Here is a 27,446-nt window from a genome sequence, read left to right on the forward strand (position 1 = left end):
AGGCTCACTGGTATTACTGTGATGAGCAAGATATAAGAGCCTGTCTAGAATAGAATAACTGTATACAGTGAACTGCTATAGTTAAAGTCAGAGAACTTTTGAGTTTAGACAAGCCCTTAGACGCTTCTGAAAATCCCACCCTAGGTGCATACTTGCACAAACGCAGTTACCCCTCTGCACACACAGAGGCCCTCTTAACAGTGAAACATGCCGACGGAGCACACACTCCCTACATTGTACAATGCCTTAATCTGCACAAGCTCAGTGTGTGCATGATTGGAGCGGTTGGGAATGGTTGGAGTCTCCCTTGCTCCATGGATCCTCCCTTGCTCCTCTGTGGGGTCTGTAAGGCCTGTAAGATGCTGCAGTCTGCTTCAGCCGTTAGGCTGGAATAAGCTCTTGGAGGGGCTGCTCAGTCTGAGGAGAGGATTTCTTCCACTTTCCTCACAACCCAAGCCTCATTGCAAGTGGTTGATGGATAGATTTCCCCCCCGCCCCATGATAAATAAAAATAAACTCAGAATGACTATTCTGAGACTGCATCCATTCATTTGTTTCCCAGTGGGGGAATCATTTCCTCAAGAAATTGAAAGCCTTCATAATTGCTGGGCTGCTAGGAAAAAATATTTTTTTTAGCTGGGGATGGCTAATCAAAAAGAGAGAGAGAGAGAGAGAGAGTGCACAGCAACTTGTGATATATAAATTCAGGCTGACAAATTATGAATCTGTTTCTATGAACCCATGAATGCTGAAAAGTGGTGCCAGAGGCAAGGGTTATAGTTTTCCATGCAGCCACCAATGCAGGCAGATCAACTGGGGGAAACATCTGTCACCAAGATGTCCACTGCTCATAATACTTAATGTTTAAATCAGCTCTAATATATACATCTAGTATATACGTCTAATATATATATTAGAGCTGCTCAAAAAATGGGGAAATGATTTTACGAACAATGTCAGGACTGAAATTGTTTCTATTTGGCAGAGTTCAAAATAGACCCATTTTCCATTTTTTTTACAAAATTGTCTGCCGTATGCTTAATGGAAAATTGTATTGAAATCATTTTCAATCATTTTCCATTTTACAGAAACCTGGTTTTCAGTTGGAAAATGCAGTTTTTGGTGATCCAAAAAATTGGAATATGATTCTGATAAAAAAAATCCATACAAAATATTGTGAAAACTGAAAATGTCAAAATGTGGACAATTTTTTGAGGAAGGTTTTTCAGTTTTGAGAAAAGGCCGTTTTTTCTTAAAATACTTTTTTGTGCTAAAAATTTCAACCAGCTCTAAAAGGTTGGGCCTAGAATGGGATTGCACAAGAGTAAGATGATTGGTAGGATATTTCAGACAATGAAGGTTTCATAAGTGAGATAATTAGCAGAGTATATTACTACTCAATATGAATTAAAGTAGTAGTAGCTGGCCCAATGTTAGTAAAAGAGCATAATAAGATGTCACCTAATTGTTGTGGGAATTTTTTTCCCCCTTACAGATCTTCTTCTTAGCCTTTTCTAACTAATGAAACTCTGATATGGCAAATAAGTAGCTGTGCCATCTAGTCCATGGGCACATCAGATGTGTTTGTTGGCTAGCTAATCAGTAGGCACATTTTATTTTCTTCATAACAGGCTCTTTGTTCAAGCCAGAGCTGACACTTTCACTTCCACCCGGACACCTGTCTTCAAGTACTGGGCAAAATACACCACTGGCATAAGCAAGTGGATTTCCAGTGACTCCATTGGAATGATGCCCAATTGTCCAGACTGAATTATCTCAGAAACTTGTTCCTTTTTCATAACATAGGCTGAAAATAAAATTAGATTAATCTTTGAAAAATACAATCTAATACATCTGGAGGAAAATAATCTAAAACATAGATGTTCGTGGGGAGGGAGAACATAGTAATGCTGAAAGAAGCTTAAAGGATAATCAGGAACAACCAATTAGACAAGAGTTTGTAACACAATATCAAAGCAAAAATGGCAGTGAAAGTTTGTATCCACAGAGTCATCATGTCACAGATGAGGGAGATAAATTCTCTATGTATCACACTGGTGTGACTGCATCTGGATTAATGCAATCAGTTCTGAGCACCATGTTGCCACAATGATATATCTCAACAAACTGAGGGAAGTTCAGATAACAGCAAATAGAAGTATAAGGTGGCTGGAGAGACTGACTTATGAGGAAAATTAAGTGTTACATTTCTATCATTTAGCTAACTGATTGCTTTGAGAGAATGTAAGAGTCTACATATATTTGCCAAGTATAAGGACAGAGGAGGGAAATGGATTATTTAGGGTGGCATGATTGGGAATAACTACCTGTGGGAGTAATAGGATGGAATTGACAAGAATCATTTTGGGTGAATATCAGAAAACACTCTCTGATTCATTTGACTGAAACATTCTCTGAAGGGACGTGTTATAATCCCCATTGTTTGGTCCATTTAAAACTAGACTGTATGAAGCACTAGAAAATAAACTGTAAGAAGCAATTCTGCATTGAGACAACACCAATCCTGCATTGGGATGGAGGCTGAAAAAGCCCTATAACGTCTTCTAATCTATTTTAATTTCCATTAAAATTAATATTTGCTCCTCTCCTTTGGTTTAAATTTTGCTCATCCAGTCAAGAAACCTCTTAAATCTTTGCATCACAAAATGTGACTCTCATCGATATAGGAGTGCCTCACAGCTATTCATACTAATTAGTCAAGGTCATTTAAATACATTTTGCATGAAGCACCTTAAACGGGATGTGCCATTTTGTATATTTATCAAATTACTAATCAATATGCTATTCCACAGTTACTACTGGGACCTGAGCTACACATAAAGTGCTACATGCATTCAAATTGTGCAAGCTGTCGTCTGCATAAATGAAATTAAAGTGTATGCAGTAATCATTATTCACAATACAAAAGCAATGAAAAAGTGGCCTAAATGCAGTACATTCCACAATCTGTATTTTAAGTAAATCTTAACTGTTCCTCCGCACCCCTTTAACAAACCTGGCATTAAACTAGCTTCGATTTCACTTTCTTTCTCCAACGTATTACCTCCACTCTATTGGTAAAGTAATTTATTCCATCCTCTGTGGAGAGCCTGGATCTCATTTGCCAGCATATTTATCTTTCCTGCCACTGCACTGTCATTCATCTGCAATCTCCACAGAATACCAGACCTGTGCAGAATTTCAATTAGGATTGATTCAACTAAATCCAGGCCACAGTATTGAGGCTGACAGGGGGACCCCATGAGAATTTAATATGCTGAGTTTAAAAAAACCAAAAACCAAAACAAAACCCACCAAAGTTTAACACCGTAATTCATTAAATCATCTGTACCCTCATTTTAATCTAATTCACAATAACCCTTTTCAGTCTCTGTGTATTGTGTGGGTAAACTGCTCTGGAGCAGTTTTGATAACCTCAAGAAAGAAATTACCATAAAAATCTCCGCTCTGTCTTTGAGGTCTAATCAACTTAAACTCAGGCAGTTTGTAATGAACAGAATAATGATTTCCACAGAGGCTGAACTACCTTCAACTTTCCCTTCAATATATGTAGACCTTCAAAAATCAATACAATGTAGGGTAATATAGATAAAATAGCTCTGCTCTTGGATCCTTGATTTGACAGACTTTCAGCAGGTTTCATCATAATCATTGACAGACTTCATCTGCTTGTCAGTTAAATGGCCTAATAGAATTTCCTAAATAATTCTGAGTTCCGTAGAACATCACTGTGGTTTTAAAAGAGCACTAGCCTCAAGCAGCAGCAGTTTGAGGGTTCTTCTTACCCATCATATATAACATGACACATTGGTCTTAACTTTACATTAACAGCTGTACATAATGAACTATTTGCTCTGATTATGCATCAGAAGTGCATGTAAGTAAAGAATTGAAGTGTGACAATGAAAAGGGTAATACATGCTAACAACAATCCTTGTATTCAACTAGTGGCAGTGGTGGTGGTTTTGTTGTTGAAACCAAAGGATTTTCTTGAATTTATTTTTCCTAAAGCCAGAGTCTTGGCCAGAGGGCTACGACTACAAATTATAATAACCTGATTTAGTTTGTAACAGGGAAGATAAGAACACACCGTAGTAAAAGAGGAATGAAGATGGAGTGGATATATTACTGGCATACACAAATATTAAAATTTAATAAAATATGAATCAGCTTCTGCTAGATGAAATTGTTAGAAGAGAGACTGAGTCCACAAACAAATCAGACACCACACTGATGAATAAATAGACAATTCTACTTGTCAGTAATGTTTATTTATTTATCGTGTATTTTAATCTAATGTGAGTTTACCTGGGAATATGGCATCTAGGGCAAGCACATGTTGCATAATCCTTCATTACTTACAGCTGGAAATTCCTATTGTGTAATGTTACTGTCAGCAATAGAATACCCTGCAACCACCATGTAAAGCATTCTTATCTACATTCCATACCTACAGTAAAGTATGATTCTTTCTGACCATTGTTCACCGAATCTGCAGGCATTACTTCCATCAAACATGACGATCGGTTAGTATGTATTAACAGCACCAAGATATTTAATAATTATGGGCTACATTATGTCTTTAGTGACAGCTGTGTGCAAGGGGAGGTGCATAGGCACAATGCCACAGTTGGAGTGCAGGAGGCAATATGCCTTAGGGGTGTCCCTCAATAGAACAATTCTTCCAGGACTTCCCCTGCTGTGCTAATTTGCTACAGCCCTGTAGCAAATTAGACCTTGCCTCTCTAACAAATAGTGTGTATGTATGTGTATATTGGCAGATAGATTAAAATAAATAAATAAATTTCAAAACAAAACCCTCCACTGCAAACACTTAGAATCATAGAAAATTGGACTTCTCCCCCCGGGGAGAGGATGAGACAACAAACACGTAACAGATGTTAGTCATTGTGCTTAACGCGCTACTGGAAGGCACTCACATACTACAGTGATGAGAGCAATATGAGTACCTGAATAGAATAGAATGCCACATGCTCCCTCCTTCTCTCTCATGTCAAAGTTTGGATCTGCCTACTCCCTGCCCATATCCCAACCACTTTCTCTCCGGGGAGATTGTCTGGCACAAAAACTCTTTACTCCCTGCTGCAGACCTGGATCTAAGATCTATCAGAGGTTCTCAACCTGGGGGGGATGCTCCCCTGGTGGGGTGCAGAATGTATTCTGAGGGGGTGGGTGAGAAGGCGGAGTGGATAGCAGTGGCTGCTGGCCAGGGACCTAGTTCTGAAGGCAACACCACTGTCAGCAGTAATGCAGAAGTAAGGATGGCCTGGTGTGGTATTGCCACCCTTACTTCTCTGGTACTGCTGGTGGCTGTGCTGCCTTCAGAGCTGGGTGACCAGAGAGCTATATACTATATATTTCAATAGCTGTGTTTGAATTAATGCCTAACCGTTTTTAATAATTAGTGCAAGTTGCATGTTGATTATTTTTTTATCAGTATATGCCCTTGTGTGGCGGGAGGTGGGGAATAAACTACTACAGACACAAAGAAGGGAGGTGTGATCAAATCATTTTGAGAGCCACTGACCTAGATGACCCCTGTGTGACATTACATTCCATATTCCTTATGAAAATATGCTTGTCATAGGAATATGACATAACTGAGATGTACTTTATGCAAGATGGCTCATGTAAGATATCATTGGAAAGGTTATGAGCAACTGAATGGGATTATCCAATTTGTATGCCTGTATCATTTCTGTATCTGAAGTTAGGAATATTAAATATGTATCTATATTTCAAATGTGTTACTTTGGGCATCAACTCCAACCAGCCCTTCAGGTACAACAACGGAAAAGTCAGACAGGGCTAATGAGCCATTATCAGAAACAATGGACTGTGAAAGAGCTTAGGCTTCCCGTGGATGCTGGAGACAGCCTACGAGCAATGGCTGCCAGAGCCATGCAGAGATGGGGGTCCGAGTCATGTGATACTGGATACACCTTGTCCCCCTTTGGAATGCTAGTGATTTTCCACTAGAAGACAAAGGGATCCCGCCTTACACAATAGCTGTATGAGGGAGGGGAGTGACATCATCATGGTTCTCCTCTGCCTCCCTGTGACATTACACTCTATATGATTTTATGAAAATATGCTAATGAGTGTGAATATAATGTAACTGGAATATGCTTCATGCAAAAGGTCTCTTGTAAGGTATCATCCTATTTGTAAAAATGTATCATTCTTGTATCTGAAACTAGAAATATGAAATAACTCTGAGGTCCTATTGTAATTATGCAAAGTGTGGGCCATTAATGGTGGCTTGGAATTTTGATGGCTCCCATCAACTAGGACAATTGGTTGTAAATGGCTGTTTACTTGCAACCCTTCCTGTGAGTCAGGCCAGGAAGAATGAAGGCTTGGGGTCTCACAGGACATGTGACCATGTCACTTGGTACTGGAATCCATCTTAAACCTGGTGCTTTTCCATTTAGAAGGAGGGGTGGGGACCCAGAGAGACAAAAGATTCCTGCCTTGTGCCAAAGCTGTATAAGGGGGTGGAACAGAACAAAGGAGGTTCCAAACCCTAAGAGACACTGAAAAACACCTAGAAAGAAGAACTGAACGGGGGGAGAAGGTTTGAGCCCAATCTTGAAGGACGTCTAGCTTGTGAGTAATAATACCCGAGGTATCAAGAGGGAGACCAGTGCAACTGTCTTTCAAGACTTTCTGTAATCTGCCTACAACAATATCTAGAGGGAGAAATGCTATTTGTAACCAATTCCTTCAAAGAAACTAACTTAGTTTGCGTATTCGGTTTCATTTGCTTAGTAATCTGCTTGTTCTGTTTTACCACTTAAAATCTGCCTTTTGTAGTTAATAAAATTTGTTTTGTTTATAATATAACCCAGTTTCTCTAATTTCAAACTTGGGGGTGAGAAGTTGTGCATACCTTCCTCCACATTGAGGGAGGAAGCGGATTTCATAATATACCTTTGGGTCTGCACTCCAAGGGAGGTGGTCACCTGAATGCTGAAGCAAAGTCTTCCCAGTGCTGATCTGCAACTCGATGTGGCCCTGCCTGTGTGTGTGTTAGAGGAGGCTTTAAGACCCTGGCTCAGTAAAACAGGTTAAAGGGGCTGACATGCTGGCAGAACAGGTAGACTCAGTGGTATCTCAGCATGTCAGGTGGCATCTCAAGGGGTCCAACCTGTCACACCCTGATACAGCTGGATGGGAGGGGAAGGTCAGTGAATACTTGCTTCACTTTGCACCTACATTAGATCACAATCCAGCCTTATGTTTGTTTTTGTTTGTTTGTTGTAAAATTAAGATGTTAAAGAGTAGCTATTACCCAGTTTGTGACTCAGTTTGTAATAATATATTTACTTGTTATTATAATATTTAGCCACTAGATGTCTCTGTGTGGTGCCTAGAGTTCTAAAGAGGCTGAAGTCCTGGGTGAGATATGGAAACAAAGTTGGAACGCAAGCTGTGTGGAAGCAAAGCCTCCTTATGTTTGTAGCTGTGCCTATTTTCTTTAATAAATGGCTTCTGTTTAAGAAAGACTTTACATAACATGACACTATTTATGTTAAAATGAAACTACTGACAGTAAGAGAGATATTCTCTGCATATTTAGGGGATCTATTCTGCTAGAGATGTTATTTTCTATAATCTAAAGGATTATATATGTGTTACTAAACTTCAACCAAGTAACAGGGAAATGCAAAATCTCTCAAGATGTAGGGTGAGGATAGATTATGATGATTATTTCTTTGGTAGGACCTAGAGGTCTCAGTCAGGGATTAGGGTTCCATTGGGCTAGTTGCTGTGGGCACAAATAATGAAAATATGGCTGTTCCCCACACAAGGAGGAAGGTGGGGGAAGCCTCTTGATTCATACTGAGAAAGCTGGGCAATCGTCTAGTTATCTTAGGTGCATGTACACAAACGCAAGAAGCCTGGGAAACAAGCAGGAAGAACTGGAAGTCTTGGCACAGTCAAGGAACTATGATGTGATTATAATAACAGAGACTTGGTGGCGTAACTCACATGACTGGAGCACTGTCATGGATGGGTATAAACTGTTCAGAAAGGACAGGCGGGGGAGAAAAGGTGGAGGAGTGGCACTGTATGTAAGAGAGCGGTATGATTGCTCAGAGCTTCGGTATGAAACTGGATAAAAGCCTGTTGAGGGTCTTTGGGTTACATTTAGAGGCAAGAGCAACAAGGGTGATATCATGGTAGGCATCTGCTATAGACCTCCAGAACAGGAGCATGAAGTAGATGAGGCTTTCTTCGGACAACTAACAGAATTTTCCAGATCACAGGCCCTGGTTCTTTGGGGGACTTCCATCATCCTGACATCTGCTGGGAGAGCAATATAGCAGTGCATAGACAATCCAGGAAGTTTTTGGAGAGTGTTTAGGACAACCTACTGGTGCAATTGCTGAAGGAACCAACCAGGGGCCATGCTTCTCTTGACTTGCTGCTCACAAACAGGGAAGAATTGGTAGGGAAAGTAGAAGTGGGTGGCAACCTGGGCAGCAGTGACCAGGATATGGTCCAGTTCAGGATCCTAACAAAAGGAAGAAAGGAGAGCAGCAGAATACAGACCCTGGATTTCAGAAAAGCAGACTTTGACTCCCTTAGGGAATTGATGGGCAGGATCCTCTGGGAGGCTAATATGTGAGGGAAAGGAGTCCAAAGGAGCCAACTATTAGAGCTGGCTGTATTTTAAAGAAGCCTTATTTAGGGCACAGGAACAAATCATCCCGATGTGCAGAAAGAATAGCAAATATGGCAGGGGACCACTTGGCTTAACAGAGAAATTTTTGGTGAGCTTAAACACAAAAAGCAATCCTTCAGGAAGTGGAAACTTGGACAGATGAGTAAGGAGGAGTATAAAAATATTGATTGAGCATGCAGGGGTATAATTGGGAAGGCCAAAGCACAATTGGAGTTGCAGCTAGCAAGGAATGTGAACAGTAACAAGAAGGGTTTCTACAGGTATGTTAGCAACAAGAAGAAGGTCAAGGAAAGTGTGGGACACTTGCTGAATGGGGGAGGCAACCTAGTGACAGATAATGTGGATACAGCTGAATTACTCAATGCTTTTTTTGCCTTGGTCTTCACAGACAAGGTCAGCTCCCAGACTGCTGCACTGGGCAGTACAGTATGGGGAGGAGATGAGCAGCCCTCAGTGGTGAAAGAACAGGTTAAGGACTATTTAGAAAAGCTGGACATTCACAAGTCCATGGGTCCAGATCTAATGCACCCGAGGGTGCTGAGTGAGTTGGTTGATGTGATTGCAGAGCCATTGGCCATTATCTTTTAAAACTTTTGTGGGAATTGGGGGAGGTCCCGGATGACTGGAAGAAGGCAAATATAGTGCCCATCTTTAAAAAAGGAAAGAAGGAGAATCTGGGGAACTACAGACCGGTCAACCTCACCTCAGTCCCTGGAAAAATCATGGAGCAGGTTCTCAAGGAATCCATTTGGAAGCAGGTGGAGGAGAGGAAGGTGATCAGGAACAGTCAACATGGATTCACCAAGGGCAAGTCATACCTCACCAACCTGATTGCCTTCTGCGATGAGATAACTGGTGCTGTGGATACAGAGAAAGCGTGGACGTGATATATCTTGCTTTAGCAAAGCTTTTTATATGGTCTCCCACAGTATTCTTGCCAGCAAATTAAAAAGCATGAATTGGATGAATGAACTATAAGATAGATAGAAAGATGGCTAGATCGTCGGGCTCAGTGGATAGTGATCAATGGCTCAACATCTAGTTGGCAACCTCTATCAAGCAGTGTGCCCAAGGGGTCGGTCCTTGGGCCGGTTTTGTTCAACATCTTCATTAATGATCTGGATGATGGGATGGATTGCATCAGCAAGTTCGCAGATGACACTAAGCTGGGGAGAATGGTAGATATGCTGGAGGGTAGAGCTAGGGTCCAGAGTGACCTAGATAAATTGGAGGATTGGGCCAAAAGAAATCTGTTGAGGTTCAACAAGGACAAGTGCAGAGTCCTGCACTTCGGACAGAAGAATCCCATGTCCTGCTACAGGCTGGGGACCAACTGGCAAAGCAGCAGTTCTGCAGAAAAGGACCTGGGGATTACAGTGGACAAAAAGCTGGAAATGAGTCAACAGTGTGCCATTGTTGCCAAGATGGCTAACGGCATATTGGGTTGCATTAGTAAGAGCATTGCCAGCAGATCAAGGGAAGTGATTATTCCCCTCTATTCAGCACTGGTGAGGCTACATCTGGAGTATTGCGTCTAGTTTTGGTCCCCCCACTACAGAAAGGATGTGGACAGATTGGAGATAGTCCAACAGGGGACAACGAAAATGATTAGGGGCCTGGAGCACATGACATACAAGGAGAGGCTGAGGAAACTGGGGTTATTTAGTCTGCAGAAGAGAGGAGTGAGGGGGGATTTGATAGCAGCCTTCAACTATCTGAAGGGGGGTTCCAAAGAGGATGGAGCTAGGCTGTTCTCAGTGGTGGCAGATGACAGAACAAGAAGCAATGGTCTCAAGTTGCAGTGGGGGAGATTGTGGTTGGATATTAGGAAAAACTATTTCACTAGGAGGGTGGTGAAGCACTGGAATGGGTTACCTGGGAGGTGGTGGAATCTCCATCCTTAGAGGTCTTGACAAAGCCCTAGCTAGGGTGATTTAATTGGGGTTGGTTCTACTTTGAGCAGGGGGTTGAACTAGATGACCTCTTGAGGTCTCTTCCAACCCTAATCTTCTATGATTCTATGATTTTACATCTTACAATCTAAGTATAAACTGAATGTCCCACAGAAACCAAGTCATATTTATCAGTAGTAAGTCACACGTGTATCCTAGAAGAACACATTCATTATGTGATAATTGTATATCCAGCATGTATTCATCCCAAAGTACACATTTTCATCAGTTATATATTTATCACTAGTAACTAGAAATACAGCTGGAGAGACTGAATCTAAAAGACCATGTGTTACAGCAAATTGTGTGCTGGCACAATATAATTGTAAGAAAAGCATATTGTAGCCTTAAGAGTCCAGTCAACAGTGCTCTTTAATCAGCCTTGTATGTTAATCACATAATAGAGGACTGCTTGGCTGAACAGTATGTTTAATAAAGGTATCTATCATAAGCAGTCAAAGTAACCAAAAGGAGTATGCATGTCTCATTTCTATAATTTCTGCATGCCAAATCCTGAGGTACTTATTCCGTTTTTACTCAGACAAACTTAAACTGAGTCTTTCACTCAGGTAAGCTTGAACTCAATGTAAAATTGCCTGAATAAGGACAAGAATCTAATTTACTCAATGACTGACAAGAGAAAAATCGCAAATAATGTATTTGCCTAATATTGTTTGACCTTATAAAGTCCTGTCTGAATAATATAAAATGTGTTCATTAATAATGTATTTGATGATTCACAGGGGAAAATGGCCTAATATATTATTCACAGATATTATTCAACCACTTCTTATAAATCCTGAGTATAAAAGCTAAGGCCCCAGTTCTCTGGTGAGTTCTACCCAAGGAATCCCTTGTGGCCATGAGATACTCTATGAGGTCAATTCAATGACTGTTTCAATCAGCTCTTTAGATGATCACCAGTAAGTCAGCAGAGCTCTGAGTGGGTGCTCATTGCAGGACCAGGCCCTAACCAAGAACGTCAGGGTTTGGTTCTTTATTCTTTAGCTGTGTTACAGTGAGTACGTATCTGACAGATTGATAGATCTTCCCATTTGGATGCTGAAAACAGATTGTACCTACAGAAAAAAACAATACATGAGCAGATAAAACATTTCAGAAAATTATTAATTAATGACAATGATTATTTATTACTACTATTAAGAGCAGTAATAATTAGTGATTACAAATAGTATATTAATGAAAAGTCTGATACTTCTACAGAATATCTATGAGCAGACTGTAATATTTTCACATTTGTTTATTTTAATTTTTAAAAAAAATTTGTGGAGATATATACCATCATGTTGCTTTCTCATGAGCTGTTGACCATGAGTGCAGTTCCTCAGTGTGCGGAGGGCCAGCACAAGTCCTCTGTACCACTTACTTCCTGCACAAGCCCTGGAAATAGGCAATGTATACTTCTTGTCCTAGCTGTCTACACAGGGATAAATTTCACCCTCTCACAAAGGCATAGCTATGGGTGGGCTGTGATGTTGCTCTCCATATGCTTTATGAAAATATGCTTATAAAGGAGAATATGATGTAACTGAAATATGCTTTATGCAAAAGGTCTCTTGTAAGGTATCGTTACAAAGCTTATAATCTACTGAGTGTGTTCATTCTATTTGTATGCATGTATCATTCTTGTATTTGAAGCTAGAAATATAAAGTATAACTCTGAGGTCCTATTGTAATTATGCAAAGTGTGGGCCATTAATGGTGGTTTAGAATCTTGATGGATCCCACTGACTAGGACAATTGGTTATGGATGGTTTATTTAACTGCAAGCCCTCCTGTGTATGTGTTGGCCAGCCCATGGGTAATGAAGAATGAGGTCTTACAGTGACATTTGACCATGTCATCTGATAATGAAATCCATCTTAAATCTGGTACTTTTCCATTTAGAAGGAGGGGTGGGGACCCAGAGAGAGACAAAAGATTCCCACCTTGTGCCAAAGCTATAAAAGGGGGTGAAACAGGACAAAGGGCTGCCAGTCAAACCCCTAGTTACCACCTGAGATGTCTGTTGGAACTAACAAGGACTGCATCAGGGAATGGATTGGGCCCAAACTTGGAAGGAGTATAGTCTGTAAAAGAACATCTCTGTGGGTGAGATATTACCTGTGATCAGGTTTCAGAGTAGCAGCCGTGTTAGTCTGTATTCTCAAAAAGAAAAGGAGTACTAGTGGCACCTTAGAGACTAACCAATTTATTTGAGCATAAGCTTTCGTGAGCTACAGCTCACTTCATCGGATGCTGTAGCTCACGAAAGCTTATGCTCAAATAAATTGGTTAGTCTTTAAGCTGCCACTAGTACTCCTTTTCTTTTTACCTGTGATCAGTTTCTTAATGTATTAGGTTTAGACTTGTGTGTTTTGTTTTATTTTGCTTTGTGACTTACTTCGTTCTGTCTATTATTACTTGAAACCACTTAAATTCTACTTTTTATACTTAATACGATCACTTTTGTTTATTAATGAACCCAGAATAAGTGATTAATACCTGGGGGAGCAAACAGCTGTGCATATCTCTCTATCAGTGTTATATAGGGAGGACAATTTATGAGTTTACCCTGTATAGGCTTTATGCAGTGTAAAATGGATTTATTTGGGGTTTGGATCCCGTTGGGAGCTGGGTGTCTGAGTGCTGGAGAGATGACCTGCTGAGCTGTTTTTGGTTAAGTCTGCAGCTTTGGGGGGTGGACCAGACCTGGGTCTGTGTTGCAGCAGGCTAGCATGTTTGGCTCAACAAGGCAGGGTTCTGGAGTCCCAAGCTGGCAGGGAAAATGGGCTCAGATATCATTTCAGCACATCAGGGGACAGTCCCAAGGAGGTCTCTGTGACCGAATCCATCAGATGGGCTACACCCGGTTAGCCCCCAGGCCCACCCAAATCTGAGCCTATATGAATTCAGAAGCTGATGTCCGCATGGCTGTGGATCAGGAACTCCTGGCTGTGGAGTGGGTAAATCTTGCTCTGTCTGCAGAAAGCTATTGCCAACTGGGTGCGGTGGAGAGCAGCCCAGCAGTCCCACCACTGCCTTCACCCAGCACCGCAAACATCTCCTGACCATGGACAGCTTCAGCAAGATCCAGGCCCCACACAGGAGCCTCCTGGCCCTCCCACTCTGGCTCAACCCATGCCAGCCAGTGGGGCCTGTCTCCACTAGCGAATCCAGCCCCCAGGCTTCCTGCTCTCATATTCCTTCTCTGCACCCAGCAACCCCTCCATGCCACAATCCTGCTCCCCAGCCATCAAATATAATATGCAATATAATATAATAACATGCTATGTATATTATTTGCTGTGACATCAGAACTTTGGGCAATGCCTGTCCACCATAAGTTGGGGCACACCCAAACTTACACTTCTAGCTATGCCACTGCCCTCTCAATATTGGTGTGACTATTATTTTTGCCATCCACACTTCACAAGTACAAGGAGAATGAAAGTGGCTGTGGAAGCAGATTCCGTGTGAATTGTTACATATGCCAGGTTTCTCATCTATATGTGTGAATACTTGCTTTCCACAAACATTTATGCAAACAAGTATTTTGTATGAATTTTGGTGGACAGCAAATACAATGTAACCCCACAACCTCAAGTATTTTTTCTGGGTCTGATAGGGAAAAAGGTACTGGCTTCTTTAGGTGTGTCCACCTCTCCTCAGAAGTTGGGAAAGAAGGGTGGCTGGGAGGGAGAAAGCATCACCTAAGCAGGTGAGCTGACTGTTGGGGCTCAGGTAAACTATTGGTCTCTCCAGCTTGAGTCTTCCTCATGCCTGGAACTGGCACCAGCTAGTGGCAGGTGGCAGTACAGGTGCTCATTACATAAGGGGTCTGGTTCCCTGGTGAACCAGAATTGGAAGACATCCCCTAAACTAGCTGGGGAATGGGATTGGGCTCCTACCACAGTGAGGAGACAACACCCTCCCCCCAGCTCTTTAACCTTTATATGAGGGGAGAGTGTTGGGGTCAAGGTCACAGGTTGTGGACTAGCTGTGAAGGGGTAGATGGCTGACAGCTGCCCTCCACCAAGTGAAAACAATTAAGGAAGGAATCATGATTTGCACTGTATGGGTTATTGATGGTTAGTTCCCAGATGAGTTATGGTAATAAAGTTGCTGCCTAACTAAACCACAGCACTTGCATCTTGTCTTTCATCCAGCATGTCCAGGGGGAAAAACATAGAAAGACAATTGAAGCAAAGTCAATTTCTCATTCAGATGAATATTTGCTTGAAACTTCTCATGTTACTGGATTTGCCAGGCACTATACTCAATAATAGTAGCAATATACTGTCCAAAGTGTGCTAAACCTTTTGCAGATAGCAAGACAAGGTCTCTGCCTAGAACAGTATATGATCTAAGGCTGCCGTCCTGCAGTTACACACATACTTACCTTTACACAGAAGAATAATACTATTACCTTCAATGGAACTGCTCACATAAAATTAAGCGTGTGCATAACTGTGTCCAGGATCAGAGCCTAAGTAAGCAAAGAGCAGATGGAGTGCAACAAACGCAAGCGAAAGAGTGAGTGGTAGTGTTCAGCATAAGTTTGATCTTGTGGAAGTCAACTTCAAGTGGAATTGAATCAGGCCCAAAGTGTGTTATTTCCACACTGTGGGAGGCTTTATGTTTTTGTTTATTTTTCCCCTTTCATTTTCACTTCAAGAAATGTAGGAGGTAGGGTGCTGGTAAGAGGATTAATAGGACTTGTGAGAATTTGAAGAAGGGATTTATTTGAATTAAATATTCTTTTCTTCTGAGACTATACCCTGATCAGAATAAGAAATGACAAGACATAACCCAAGGCAACTAGCATAATCTTATCTGCAGTAACTTTTAACTAATACTTTCATTATGATGTAGTTTCACGTTAGGTAACCTGAGCATGGCGGGAATGTTAAAAGGCCAACAGGCAAAATCAGACAGTGTAAGCAGGTGCAAGTTCAGTTACTTCTGTGGCATTACCCCCACTTACATCATGTCTGGATTTGTCCTTAGCTATCTCAGATGCTTTTTGAGGATCTTACAAAAGGTTTGGAAAGAAAATATTTTAATGAACTCATCCTGAGGAGCCAAAGATGACAAAAACATATTGCAGAAGGCTTAAAGTTTGATGGGAAATGTGTTTTTTTTCCCTTGACTGATTGGAAAGCTTCCACGTAGATGAAATACATGCTAAATTATTTACAGATAATTACATCGCTGTGCTGTTGCTAAAATATTAAGACACCGTTGTCCCAGAGGAGATATTGTGACAGAAATTGGCACATCAAGTAATGAATAGCTGTGGGGTAATGAAGAAAAGAACTACCACAAGACCCTGGAATTAGGAAACAGAATGTTTGTAAGTAATCCACTCTCAAGGAAAAAATGTCACTTACTTTTCTTCTTTTTCTTCTACTAATTATGTATAGAACAAATGTTCAACATTTGGTGGATTTTGCTTCAAGGCAAAAAATATTCTGGAACTAGAATAAAGCCCTCCCCAGCCCCCATTTCATTATAAGAAAATTTAACCAAGAAATATTTAAAAAAATAACCTTCAACTAAAAATGTATTCAAATACAACACTAATGAATTTGGCAGCTGTCAGTATAGGGTACAGGTCAAACATGGCTAGTGAGGAGAAGAGGGAGCCTCGCTACCACGTGAGTGACCTGGTACATTCACTGTTATCTGAAAAAGAAAGGGTGATTATTATTCCATGCCACAGAGTGCATTGGTAGGAGGGCATTCCAAAGATATGTAGCCTATGTGAAGTTTGATGTTACCCATCATATTGCAAAAAGACTGCATTATTAAAAGGTCTGTCTGAGGATCTAAGATTGATAGATAGATGTATCTGTTATGGCCTGACCACATTGACTCCAGTAGAACCAGATTTCACCCAAAAAATTCAGAATTGCAAGATTGTAGAATATCCTGGCAGAAAGAAAACCAATTTGGGCAGCAAGGTCTTTTTCTCAATGGTCCGTGTCTATTCTGACAATATTCAATTACTTTATTTGTTATAAAGTAAACAGAAAACCTTTCCCACCCTGCCCCAGTTTGGGGTTCAGCTCAGTCCCATCAGAGCTGGAGAGGGAATCTGTCACTCAGTGTTACCCAAGCACTCACTGTTATAATACTTTCTTTGGGAGCTTGTACAAGGGGAGGACAAAAATGTGCTGAACTCTTGTTCACTGGAGACCACATCTTACAAACTCAGGCCATGATCCTGCAATCAGACTTCTGCAAATGTGCATGGATCTGGCAGCAGGATTGGCCAGAAATATTAGAAGTAGTTAAGATACCAGTACTTTACTATACATTTGAAGAATACCTACCTGTATATTACCTGCTGATACCCTTTAGTACAAAATTTGTCATATAAGCAGTGGTGACGGAGGTCCCTATTCAGCAAAACACTTAAGCATGCGCTTAACTCTGAGTGAAGTTAATGGGATTTAAGCATGTGCTTAAAGTTAGGCATATCTTGACTTTCGTAAGGCTTCCATTACTGTCTCACATGACCTTCTCATAACAAAAACTAGGAAAATACAATCTAGATGGAGCTACTAAAAGGTGAGTGCATAACTGGTTGGAAAACTGTTCTCAGAGTGTAGATACCAGCAGTTCACAGTCAAACTGGAAGGGCATATCAAGTGGGGGTCCTGCAGAGATAGGTCCTGGGTCCAGTTCTGTTCTGTTCAATATCTTCATCAATGATTTAGATAATGGCCTAGAGAGTACAATTATAAATTTTGGGGATGATACCAAGCTGGAAGGGGCTGCAAGTGCTTTGGAGGACAGGATTAAAATTCAAAATGATCTGGACAAACTGGAGAAATGGTCTGAAATAAATAGGATGAATTTCAATAAGGACAAATGCAAAGGACTGCACTTAGGAAAGAACAATCAGTTTCACACACACAAAATGGGAAATGACTGCCAAGGAAGGAGTACTGCAGTAAAGGATCTGGGGGCTATAGTGGATCACAGACTAAATATGAGTCAACAGAGTAACACTGTTGCAAAAACACAGACATATCTCTGGGATGTATTAGCAGGAATATTGCAAGCAAGACACAATAAGTAATACTTCTGCTCTACTCTGCCCTGATACACCCTCAACTAGAGAATTGTGTCCAGTTGTGGGTGCCATGTTTCAGGAAAGATGTGGGCAAATTGGAAAAAGTCCAGAGGAGAGCAACAAAAATGGTTAACGGTCTAAAAAACATGACATATGAGGAAAGGGTTTAAAAAATTGAGTTTGTTTAGTTCGGAGAAGAGAAGACTGAGAGGGAACATGATAACAGTTTTCAAGTACATAAAGGCTGTTACGAGGAGGGAGAAAACTTCTCATTAACTTTGGGGATAGAATAAGAAGCAATGGGCTTAAATTGCAGCAAAGGCGGTTTAGCTTGGACATTAGGGAAAACTTCCTAACTGTCAGAGTAGTTAAGCACTAGAACAAATTGCATGGGGAGTTTGTGGAATTTCCGTCATTTGGGGTTTTAAAGAGCAGGTTAGACAAACACCCATCAGGGATGGTCTAGCTAATTCTTAGTCCTGCCTTTAGTGTAGAGGACTGGACTAGAAGACCTCTCGAAGTCCATTCTAGTCCTATGAATATATGATTCTATGTGCTTAAGCTCTTTCCTGAAAAGGGATGGATTTAAACATATGCTTAAAGGGCTTTTTGAATTGGGGCCATAAGCAATATTATTTTTTTGCAAACAACATTTATCATATTCATTATGACCGTGGAAATTTCCAAACACAAAATGTACAGTGGAAGTCAATGTGAGTTAAGCCCCACAACTTCATTCATGCCTTTCAAAATCTCCTCCCTAAAATACATAGGTTCTGCAACATCAGGCCATACTCATGTGAATATTCTTACTATGTTCTATGAATAGGGTTTTGGAGAGTTGGGCCCATCAATAATATAGGAAAAGGTGAATACAACTTTACATATGAAACAGAAAACCAGCCAAAAGTTGTAATCAGCCCCACAGTGGAAACTCAGATTGCTTTAAACAGAGTGGAAAGGTTGAGAGTGAAGTATTACTTACAAAGCCAAACCTTCAGAGAGATACTGGTAACTTTTTCCTCCATTCAAAGCCAAGCAATGTCTCCTTACATTTGTTTCTCCATGTGAAATGTTGCTTGAACCAGGTTATGTGATGTTTTTTCTTGCCTGGTGACACAACCTGATGTGCCCTGATGAAATGTGACATGCTTGTCAGTTTTTGTTAACAGTGAATAAAAATTGACAAATATCCATGTGATTTGAATGTTTTCCCATTATGGTGCCTGGCAGGTATTAAGCTATTGGCATATATATATATACTACACTTTAATTGTGCTGTTATTCTAAGGAGATCGATAGATCGATTTAAACAGCTCATTGGAAACTTTAAAAAATATATATGTTTGTAAACAATTCTGCTCAAAAATATATAAAGCAGACTATATCTGTGAATTCTCTCCTCCTTGCCTCTGAATGAATACCATAACCATTTCCACAGCAAACAGCTGTGATTGTGAGCTATGATTTCAGCTGAGCATAAAACAGCATGAGCAGATTAGCACCTAAGAAAAAAAATTGTTTGCCTGTAAATATCTTAGCGGCAGAAGCTGCAAGATATACAACTCGAATTGTTTCTAATTCCAGAGCCTGATTCACTGCCAGGTTCCTCCAGTTCCCACAGAAGGGAAAGGTTTAAGAACATCTTCCCAGGAAGCCTCTACCAACAGGCTTCTGAGGAGCGCAGGCTGTAAAATTAAAGATGCCCTCCCTTGGTGGAAACCCCCAAAGAGGGCAAAGGTTATAAAATACCATCTCCCATCTCCCAAGAAAAATCTCTCTGGGGTTTTATTGTCATTGCCCAAAAGGTATGTCTTTTCTGCAAGATAACTAATGTTCATTAGTTATCCCTCTGTAAAATCCTCGTGGAGACAAGACACTGTAGTTTTATCATGAGGTAAATTAGGCAAGGTCAACCATGAGTGGTGGCCATAGTGTGGACCTCACTTTGCTATCTTGCAGCACAAACTACAGGTGCCCTGCCTCCACTAGGATTTTATAGCAAGGTAACTATTTTATGTTAATTATCCTACCGTAAACCCTCCATCACCACCATTTTGGAAATGAAGACATAGCCTGGAACATAGCTATCCCCATTGCTGATTGATAATGCAGCTTTCCTGCCCTCTGCCCTTTCCCATGTGTGGGGGTGAATCTAATCCACAATGGGGCGGGGGAGGGTCAGACTTCTAGATGGCATCAGTACTCCTTTAGGGAGAGATTTTCAAGGGCACAAATAGGAGTTAGAAGCCCAACGCCTACTAACTGAAAGCCAATTTGTGCTTTTTGAAGAATCTCCCACTAACAGTTAGGAGACAGAGGAAGCTGTTAATGATGCAGACATTTCCATTAGCGGCCTCATGTGCATCCCACTGTCCAAGAAAATAAGGTTTAACAGAGAGACAATCTATTCTCCTTCTGTCACTCTCTAAAACTTTAATCTAGTACAACAGGAAAAAAAAAGATATCAAACATGTTTCACCTCTGTACATTTCATTGCAACAAATGTAGAGAAATGGTCAAATGTACCTTGATTCAATAAGCATGTAAGTGACAAAAGATAATTTGTTAAAAATATGCAGCTTAAGGCATAATCAGAATTCGTTTCAAGTAGGTACTAAATTCTAGTCTTAGATTTACTTGTTAGTGTCACAGATAAAAAGGATTAATTAAAGAAGTCTGTACTAGATAGATAAAGGACTCCACTGGATTTTGTTAATTTTCTTGGAATAAGGAGCAGGAATAACATAGCCCAGCTTGGAGTTTTATGCCACCTTGAAATGGATTCTAGTTATGCCCCTGCTTGAAAATGTACAAATCCACAAATTAAAGGAAGATATGCAATCCATCACAAAGAATTAGGGCCTGCAGTCATTTTCTTTAACATTAGCAATAGCCTACCATAAAATCAAACTAAAACTATTCCAATTAAAATTAGGTGAATGCTCCATATTTAATTGAATCAGCATCATACAAAATCAGAAAAAAGCCACCGCATAATTCAAGAAAATGCATTATGAAATAAATCATATTATATGTGATTTGTGGTGCCAGGTTGGTGCTCTATCACATAAATTAAATTGCATTATAACCTCTCTGATATAACCTTGTCCTTAAAATTATTTATTACTTACATACACATTTGCAGAATGTAGGTATGCTTTATGAGGACTGAAGATGCTGTGTATAATAAACTCTCAGTTGTACCTGTGCATGGAGAGAAGGACAGAAGTACTTAGAATTTTTATAGTAAAATTGTTTTTTCTTTTTTTTCTTTCTATGAAGAATAATAATTTTGCATCACTGAAAGAAATTGAAACTGAAAGAGGCAATACTTCCCCTCTCGCAAGCACAGAGTCTGAGTGTAGCAAAAGCCTTTTAATAACAGAGAGAAACAATGTGGCATTATGTTGGGGAAACACCACCAACAGGATTCATAACACAACCCATGAGCAAAAATCCCAGCCCAAGCAAATTGGGGCGTGTCCTTTCCCTTTGGTTCTCGAGTCCAGCAATCCAAAATCACCCAAAGTCCCAAAAGTCCAACAACCCCAAAGTCTGTCTCTGATCAGTGCAGCCCCAGAGTTTGAAAGTTTATCTGCAGTTTTACCTCCCAACCTGGGTGGAGATATGGGGGGGGGGGGTTAAGGGGCACCTTACATGGTCCAAAGCCAATTGCCCCACCTCTCCATGGGACTCTGCTCCACCAGCCGTCCCACGAATTGCTCTGCTGTGCCAGCCACCCCCATGAGCTGGTCCAGGCATCCCACAAACTGCTCCGCTCCACCAGCTGCTCTGCCAGCTGTCCCATAATCTGTTCTGCACTAAATCTTCAGGCTCCCCCACTACTTAACACAACACTCAGTGATTTCAGCTCTTAGTAAGTTTAACTCTTTTAGTGATTTCAGCTTGTAGTAGGGGAGTCTCAGTGCTGGTGCACTATTGGCCCAAAGTGAATTCAGCTTAGCAGCCTGTAACTAGACTCCTAATAGAATCAAAATTAGCTCTGATATTCCACAGTGAAGAAAGAAGGAAGTGCAATTAGCATGTAAGGCTCTCACCCAGGGACCCATACCACCAGGTATTAATACATATCCCCAACCTCTCTCCATTCACTGGGGGTTGAAACCCATGACCCTTGCCTAGCGAGTGCTGCTTAGTTGATGGTGAGTCCCTCCATCATAACAAAAGGCCAAGTAGAGTTCCACTGTCCTTGATTCACATAATCAGGATAATAACAGTTTATTCCTGGCCTAATAACAGAGAAACTTTGGCTCCTACAACAGCCAAAGTGACCATCTAGGTGAGGTGGGTGTGCCTATGCAAATGAGATCAGCCCCTGAAGTTCTGTTCCACAACCCACCATGACTCACCATCAGATGTCAGGGTAGAGCTCATCCTGACTCTGCTTACATTTATTTTATGAAAAAAAACTATTTCCATTTTCTAAAGTTGGGATAATCTGGTTTTCTCATACAACTGGAATAGTAAATTCTCCATTTTTCTTTTATTGTAATCAATAGAGGACATAACCATTTCAAGTAGTTATGTGTGGGTCTGCCAAATCATATTTATCTTGATAGGATGGTGGAGGCTGATGTTCTTGATCCTGGCGGTTCTGCCACAGCTAATATTGTTGGTAAATTTATACGCTTATTCACAGCTTTCAAAGTTGAAGGTCCTCTTAATGAATGCCTACTGAAACAGATACTTGTATTCCACCTAACTGCATCATGGATTTCAGCCATGATCTGATGGTACTAATTCATCCTGGTCTTGCACTCACAAACACTTTGTCTATATTTCACATATCAGCTAATCTCTCTTCATGTGTTCTCAACAAACCAAGAGATTTCTATGTCAAGTCTTACTAAATAAAATGTACTAGGATGATTTAAAATTTGAGTGAGTGCTTCCATTCATTTGGAAATGAAACCCCCAGGGATTTTCTTTTGACCAGACTATTGAAATGGTAACAAATGTAACACCAATATCTTGATAAACTATATAAACACAAGAAGTGAATTAGATTAGCAGCTGAGTCTCAAAACATGAAAGATATATTTATCCCATTGATATTGTTACGAATTACACCTTGTAGGACACGCACACAAGTGCTACGAATTACACCTGGTAGGACACGCACACAACTGCTGCGAATTATACCTGGTAGGACACGCACACAAGTGCTGCGAATTATACCTGATAGGACACGCACACAAGTGCTATGAATTACACCTGGTAGGACACGCACACAAGTGCTATGAATTACACCTGGTAGGACACGCACACAAGTGCTACGAATTACACCTTGTAGGACACGCACACAAGTGCTACGAATTATACCTGATAGGACACGCACACCAATGCTACGAATTACACCTGATAGGTCATGCACAGTTCGAATCTAGGCTGAGGCACAGAAATAAAGTCCACAACTGCAGAGTTCCCAAAAAACACTAAGTTTATTACGCTCGAGCGTGGTGCCCCCCTGCTAGCCAGGAGGGGACCCTGAATGCAGATTATACAAAGGTTATATACCTTTTAGCAAAGCATGTTGCCCTCGTGCATCGGAAACCTTAGCCAATAAACAAACCCTTGTCTTATCTACCACCTATCCCTGCTTGGTGCATTCCTCGTGCTATACCAGTATGTTAATTACACAGCATGGTCCTAAAGCCATGCATCAGTAACTTTTATTATCAGGATGGGAGGCCTCACATCAAGGCCAAGAGACAGGGAGTTAGAGACTGACAAAAACCAGATACTGGGAGTCAAGGCAGGCTGGAGACAAGGAGGAGGATTTTCACAGGGATTCAATATCTAAGGATTACTCCTCCTGGTGTATGATGTGCTGGCATTTAAACAATGGTGGGCCCCAAACCAAAATGGAGTCACATGTGCTAACTTTTCCTTAACAATATTACCTCCAGCTTCTAATCAGAGAACCAGTCTTAAAGTCAGTAATGTAGGATGAAATTCACGTTGTCCAAGACACTGACTAAAATGGCCATAGGTGAACAATGGATGGGGATTGGAATCATCCCTCCAAATTGAAGCTAGCACACAACGCAGCCATGTTACAGCTTCCTGGCAACTTCCACAGCATCCTGAGTGGAGAAGTGACCAAAGACTGGTACGCTCCTTATTACACAGGATCCCATGTGAGTCTATCAGTAGTGTGTGTGAGCCTGTTGGCCATATTCCTGCCACTCCTCAACTCTTCCATAAACTGCTCATGTGCAGAAATGCTTGTAGCATCAAGGCCTTAATGTTTGGGTTAAGCTGCTGAACAAATCAGCACACAAACTTTTGGGGGCCTTTTCAAACCCAAAGGAACCATTGGGAAATTTATTTATGTAAAAATATATCCCACAAAGCTCTCTATCACTAATTTAGACCCATCTCCCTAGAAATTAAAGGTTTGTGCCCTAACCAACTCTGCCACCTAAACTATTCTATTTATTCTCTGGCTTTATAATGTTAGCTTTTAGACTCCTTCCAAAGCTTTTATGTAGCAATATTTTTATACACTTTTTTCCATTTCTGTCCCTGACACTGTATATAGCTGAAATGTCATTTGAAAATACTGATGTAGTAACTTTTTACTGCGGAGAAAATATTTTTATCTTCCAAACCCATACCTAAGGTTGTTATTTTGTTTGTTTGTTCGTGAATTGCAATGATAGGCTAGTCATCATACATTAGGCACTTTGTCGTAATCTTTTCATTTTTAACAGACCTGAAAACTAATTAATTCAAGAAGCTTACTTGCAAAGGCAAGGTGTACAGAACTATAATCTGTGTGTCAAACCCTAAGCTGTGCAGCAGTATGGTGTGGTTCTCTTGCAAGCTCACCTGTGTGAGGGGGAAAATAAAATGAACGATGATGCTCAAATGGGTGAGCTACCAAACTCCTTTTATAAATCTGTCTTTAACAAACAATAACAAATTAAATTAAATTAAAATAAAAATTTTAGAATACTTGGGCCTTGATCCTATAATTTCTTACATGTGTATTTACCTTTATGCATATGAGTATTCCCAGTGGACTCAATCAGCCAGAATCTCAGCTGATGTAAATCAGCATAGCTCTGGTTTATTAATGGTACTATTCACATATGTAAAATTTCATATACGTGTAAGAGTTTGTCGGATTGAGGTTTAGGAAGTCTCAATCAATTCACTGCCACTGCAGGGACCTTGGCATCAGTATACTTTGGTCCCTCCTATTTTTTGCCTGTGGCACATAATAGATTAGTCTCCTAGAGGCTGTAATACTTTGTTCTAATTTTGGTTGTTGGGTTTAGTGTGCAGGTACTAGGTGGTGTTGGTGGCCTGTGTATACAGGAGGTCACAATTAATGACCTGGTGACCCCTTCTGGCTTTAAACTCTGTGACTCTAAGGAAGGAAGGAAGAGGAGCGAATGGCATGCTTGGAAAATATGAACATACAAAAAATAATCCAGCCTAATCGAGATGCATACTAGGATGAAATTCAGGACTTTACAGAAGTCCTGGTGTAGGCCACTAAAACATCTAAAGGATAAAGGAATCATAAGCAATAAGTAGAACTGATTTATGAAGAAAATATATAGTCAGATATTTGTGCTAGTCAGATATAGTGCTGCTATTTTATTATAGAATGTCAAAAACAGAGGCCTAAAGAAATACACTCTGTAATATATTTGGATCATAGTGGAATATTTGCCATTGTGGATCTGATTCTTCTCTGCATTAGTCCAGTTTAAAAGCTGTTTTAACACTATTAACTGATGTAACACTGAGGTATTGCAGTGATCAATCAGGCCCTGTATCCCATGAAATCCGACTCAAAAATTGAATTCAAATTGATTTGGAGTGTGATGGGACATGCCCCCATCCCACTGATAGAAAGGCTAACAACCATTCCTGCACTCTGGCAGCACCAATTAGGTGCACCTGTAGAACATGCTCCACTTGGAGAAGGGGTGCTTAAAAAAAGGTGAAACTTGCCATAAAGACGTTTGCCTGGGAGAAGTGGCTGCTAGGGACTGTTAGTGACCTCCAGAAGCAAGGGGAGCCCAGCCTGAGGCAGTGTCTAGCCTTTCATTCCCCCTGCCAGGCCCTGCTTGTTTGGGGACAGATTGATTCTACAAGCCTAATACAAGTGAGGGGCCTGGGAGAGCTGCCCACAGACAGCGACCTGTGGAGGGACCAGGGGACTGCTGCCAGGGACTAGAAATAATTGGATTCAGAAAGGATCTCAGGAGTGAGCTGAACTCCAGCCAGAACAGAGAGATTGACTAGGAGCACGGGCTCCTGTATGGACGCACAGGCAAGAGATTATTGCGAAACCCGGGCTGAGGGCTGGCCCACTCTATGGGGGCAAACCCTCAGAGACCTAAAGGATTTGTACTCCCATGGAGCAGAGCACCAAGCTAGCCATCCAAATGCATGTCCATACCACTAGGAACAAAAGGTATAGGTCATACCTACAGAATGGGGGTCTGGAAAACAGTGACTGAAAGGATTTAGGGGTCATAGCAGACAAACTAAGTGAGTTCCCAGTGTGAAGCTGTTGCAAAAAGAGCCAAAAAAGCCCTTGGTTGTATAAACAGGAAAGTAGTGCATAGGAGTAAGGAGGAGATGGGTGGCCTTGGCGAGACCTATGCTGAAATACTGCATATATTTCTAGTGTCCACATTTGAAAAAGGATGTTGAAAAACTGGAGAGGGTGACGAAAAGAGTCACAAAAATTATTCAAGGGCTAGAGAAATTGCCTTACAGTGAGAGACTTACAGAGCTCAAACTGTTTAGCTTACCAAAAAGAAGACTGAGAGGTGATTTGATTAGAGTGTATAAGGCCCTTTATGGGGAGAAAATACTCGGTACTAAAAGGATCTTTAATCTGGCAGAGAATGCATAACATGAAGCAATGGCTGAAAGCTGAAGCTAGACAAATTCCAATTAGAAATAAGGCACACAGTTTTAACAGTGAGGGTGATTAACCATTGAAATAAACTACCAAAGGAAGTAATGGATTCTCCATCTCTTGAAGAAAGGATGTTTTAGCCAATCATAAGTTATTGGACTCAATAGAGGAAGGAGTAATTGGATGAAATTCTATGGCCTGTGTTATATACGAGGTCAGACTAGGTGATCTCATAGTTCCTTCTGGCCTTAAAATCTCTGAATCTGTTAATCTAGCCTGACTAATACTCAGAATGGTCAGACCAGTCAGTGATGTATATTTGAATGATCTTCCTAGGGAAGTAGTGGAACCCCACTGCTTAGAATATTTATAAAACGAGCTTATAGAAAACTTTGGTAAATGTATATACTAAGTAGAATAAACCTGCCTTAGCAGGGAGATGGACCAAATGTCCTATGGTAACAGGTCATTGCATCTCAAGCAGGATTGTCTAGCCATGAGTAGTCAAAGTTCACAATCTGAAATTCAATAACCTCTTCCATAGTTTTGGGCAACAGTACCAAAAAGAAGCTATAATTCTGGCCCTACTTCAGTATTTACAGTTAGAAGAGGTTTTTAAGAACAAGGTACAAAACTTTTCCCACAAGGCTGTTTTTAAGATCCATGATGTTTATGCAAAAATGTGGAGTGTGTGCTAAAGACAGCCAATCAATAGGTTCAAAGCAGATAGCAACTTAAGTCTGGCAGCCATGTATTATTAGA

The sequence above is a fragment of the Lepidochelys kempii genome, chromosome 6, assembly GCF_965140285.1.
Source record: "Lepidochelys kempii isolate rLepKem1 chromosome 6, rLepKem1.hap1, whole genome shotgun sequence".
Lineage (NCBI taxonomy): Eukaryota > Metazoa > Chordata > Testudines > Cheloniidae > Lepidochelys > Lepidochelys kempii.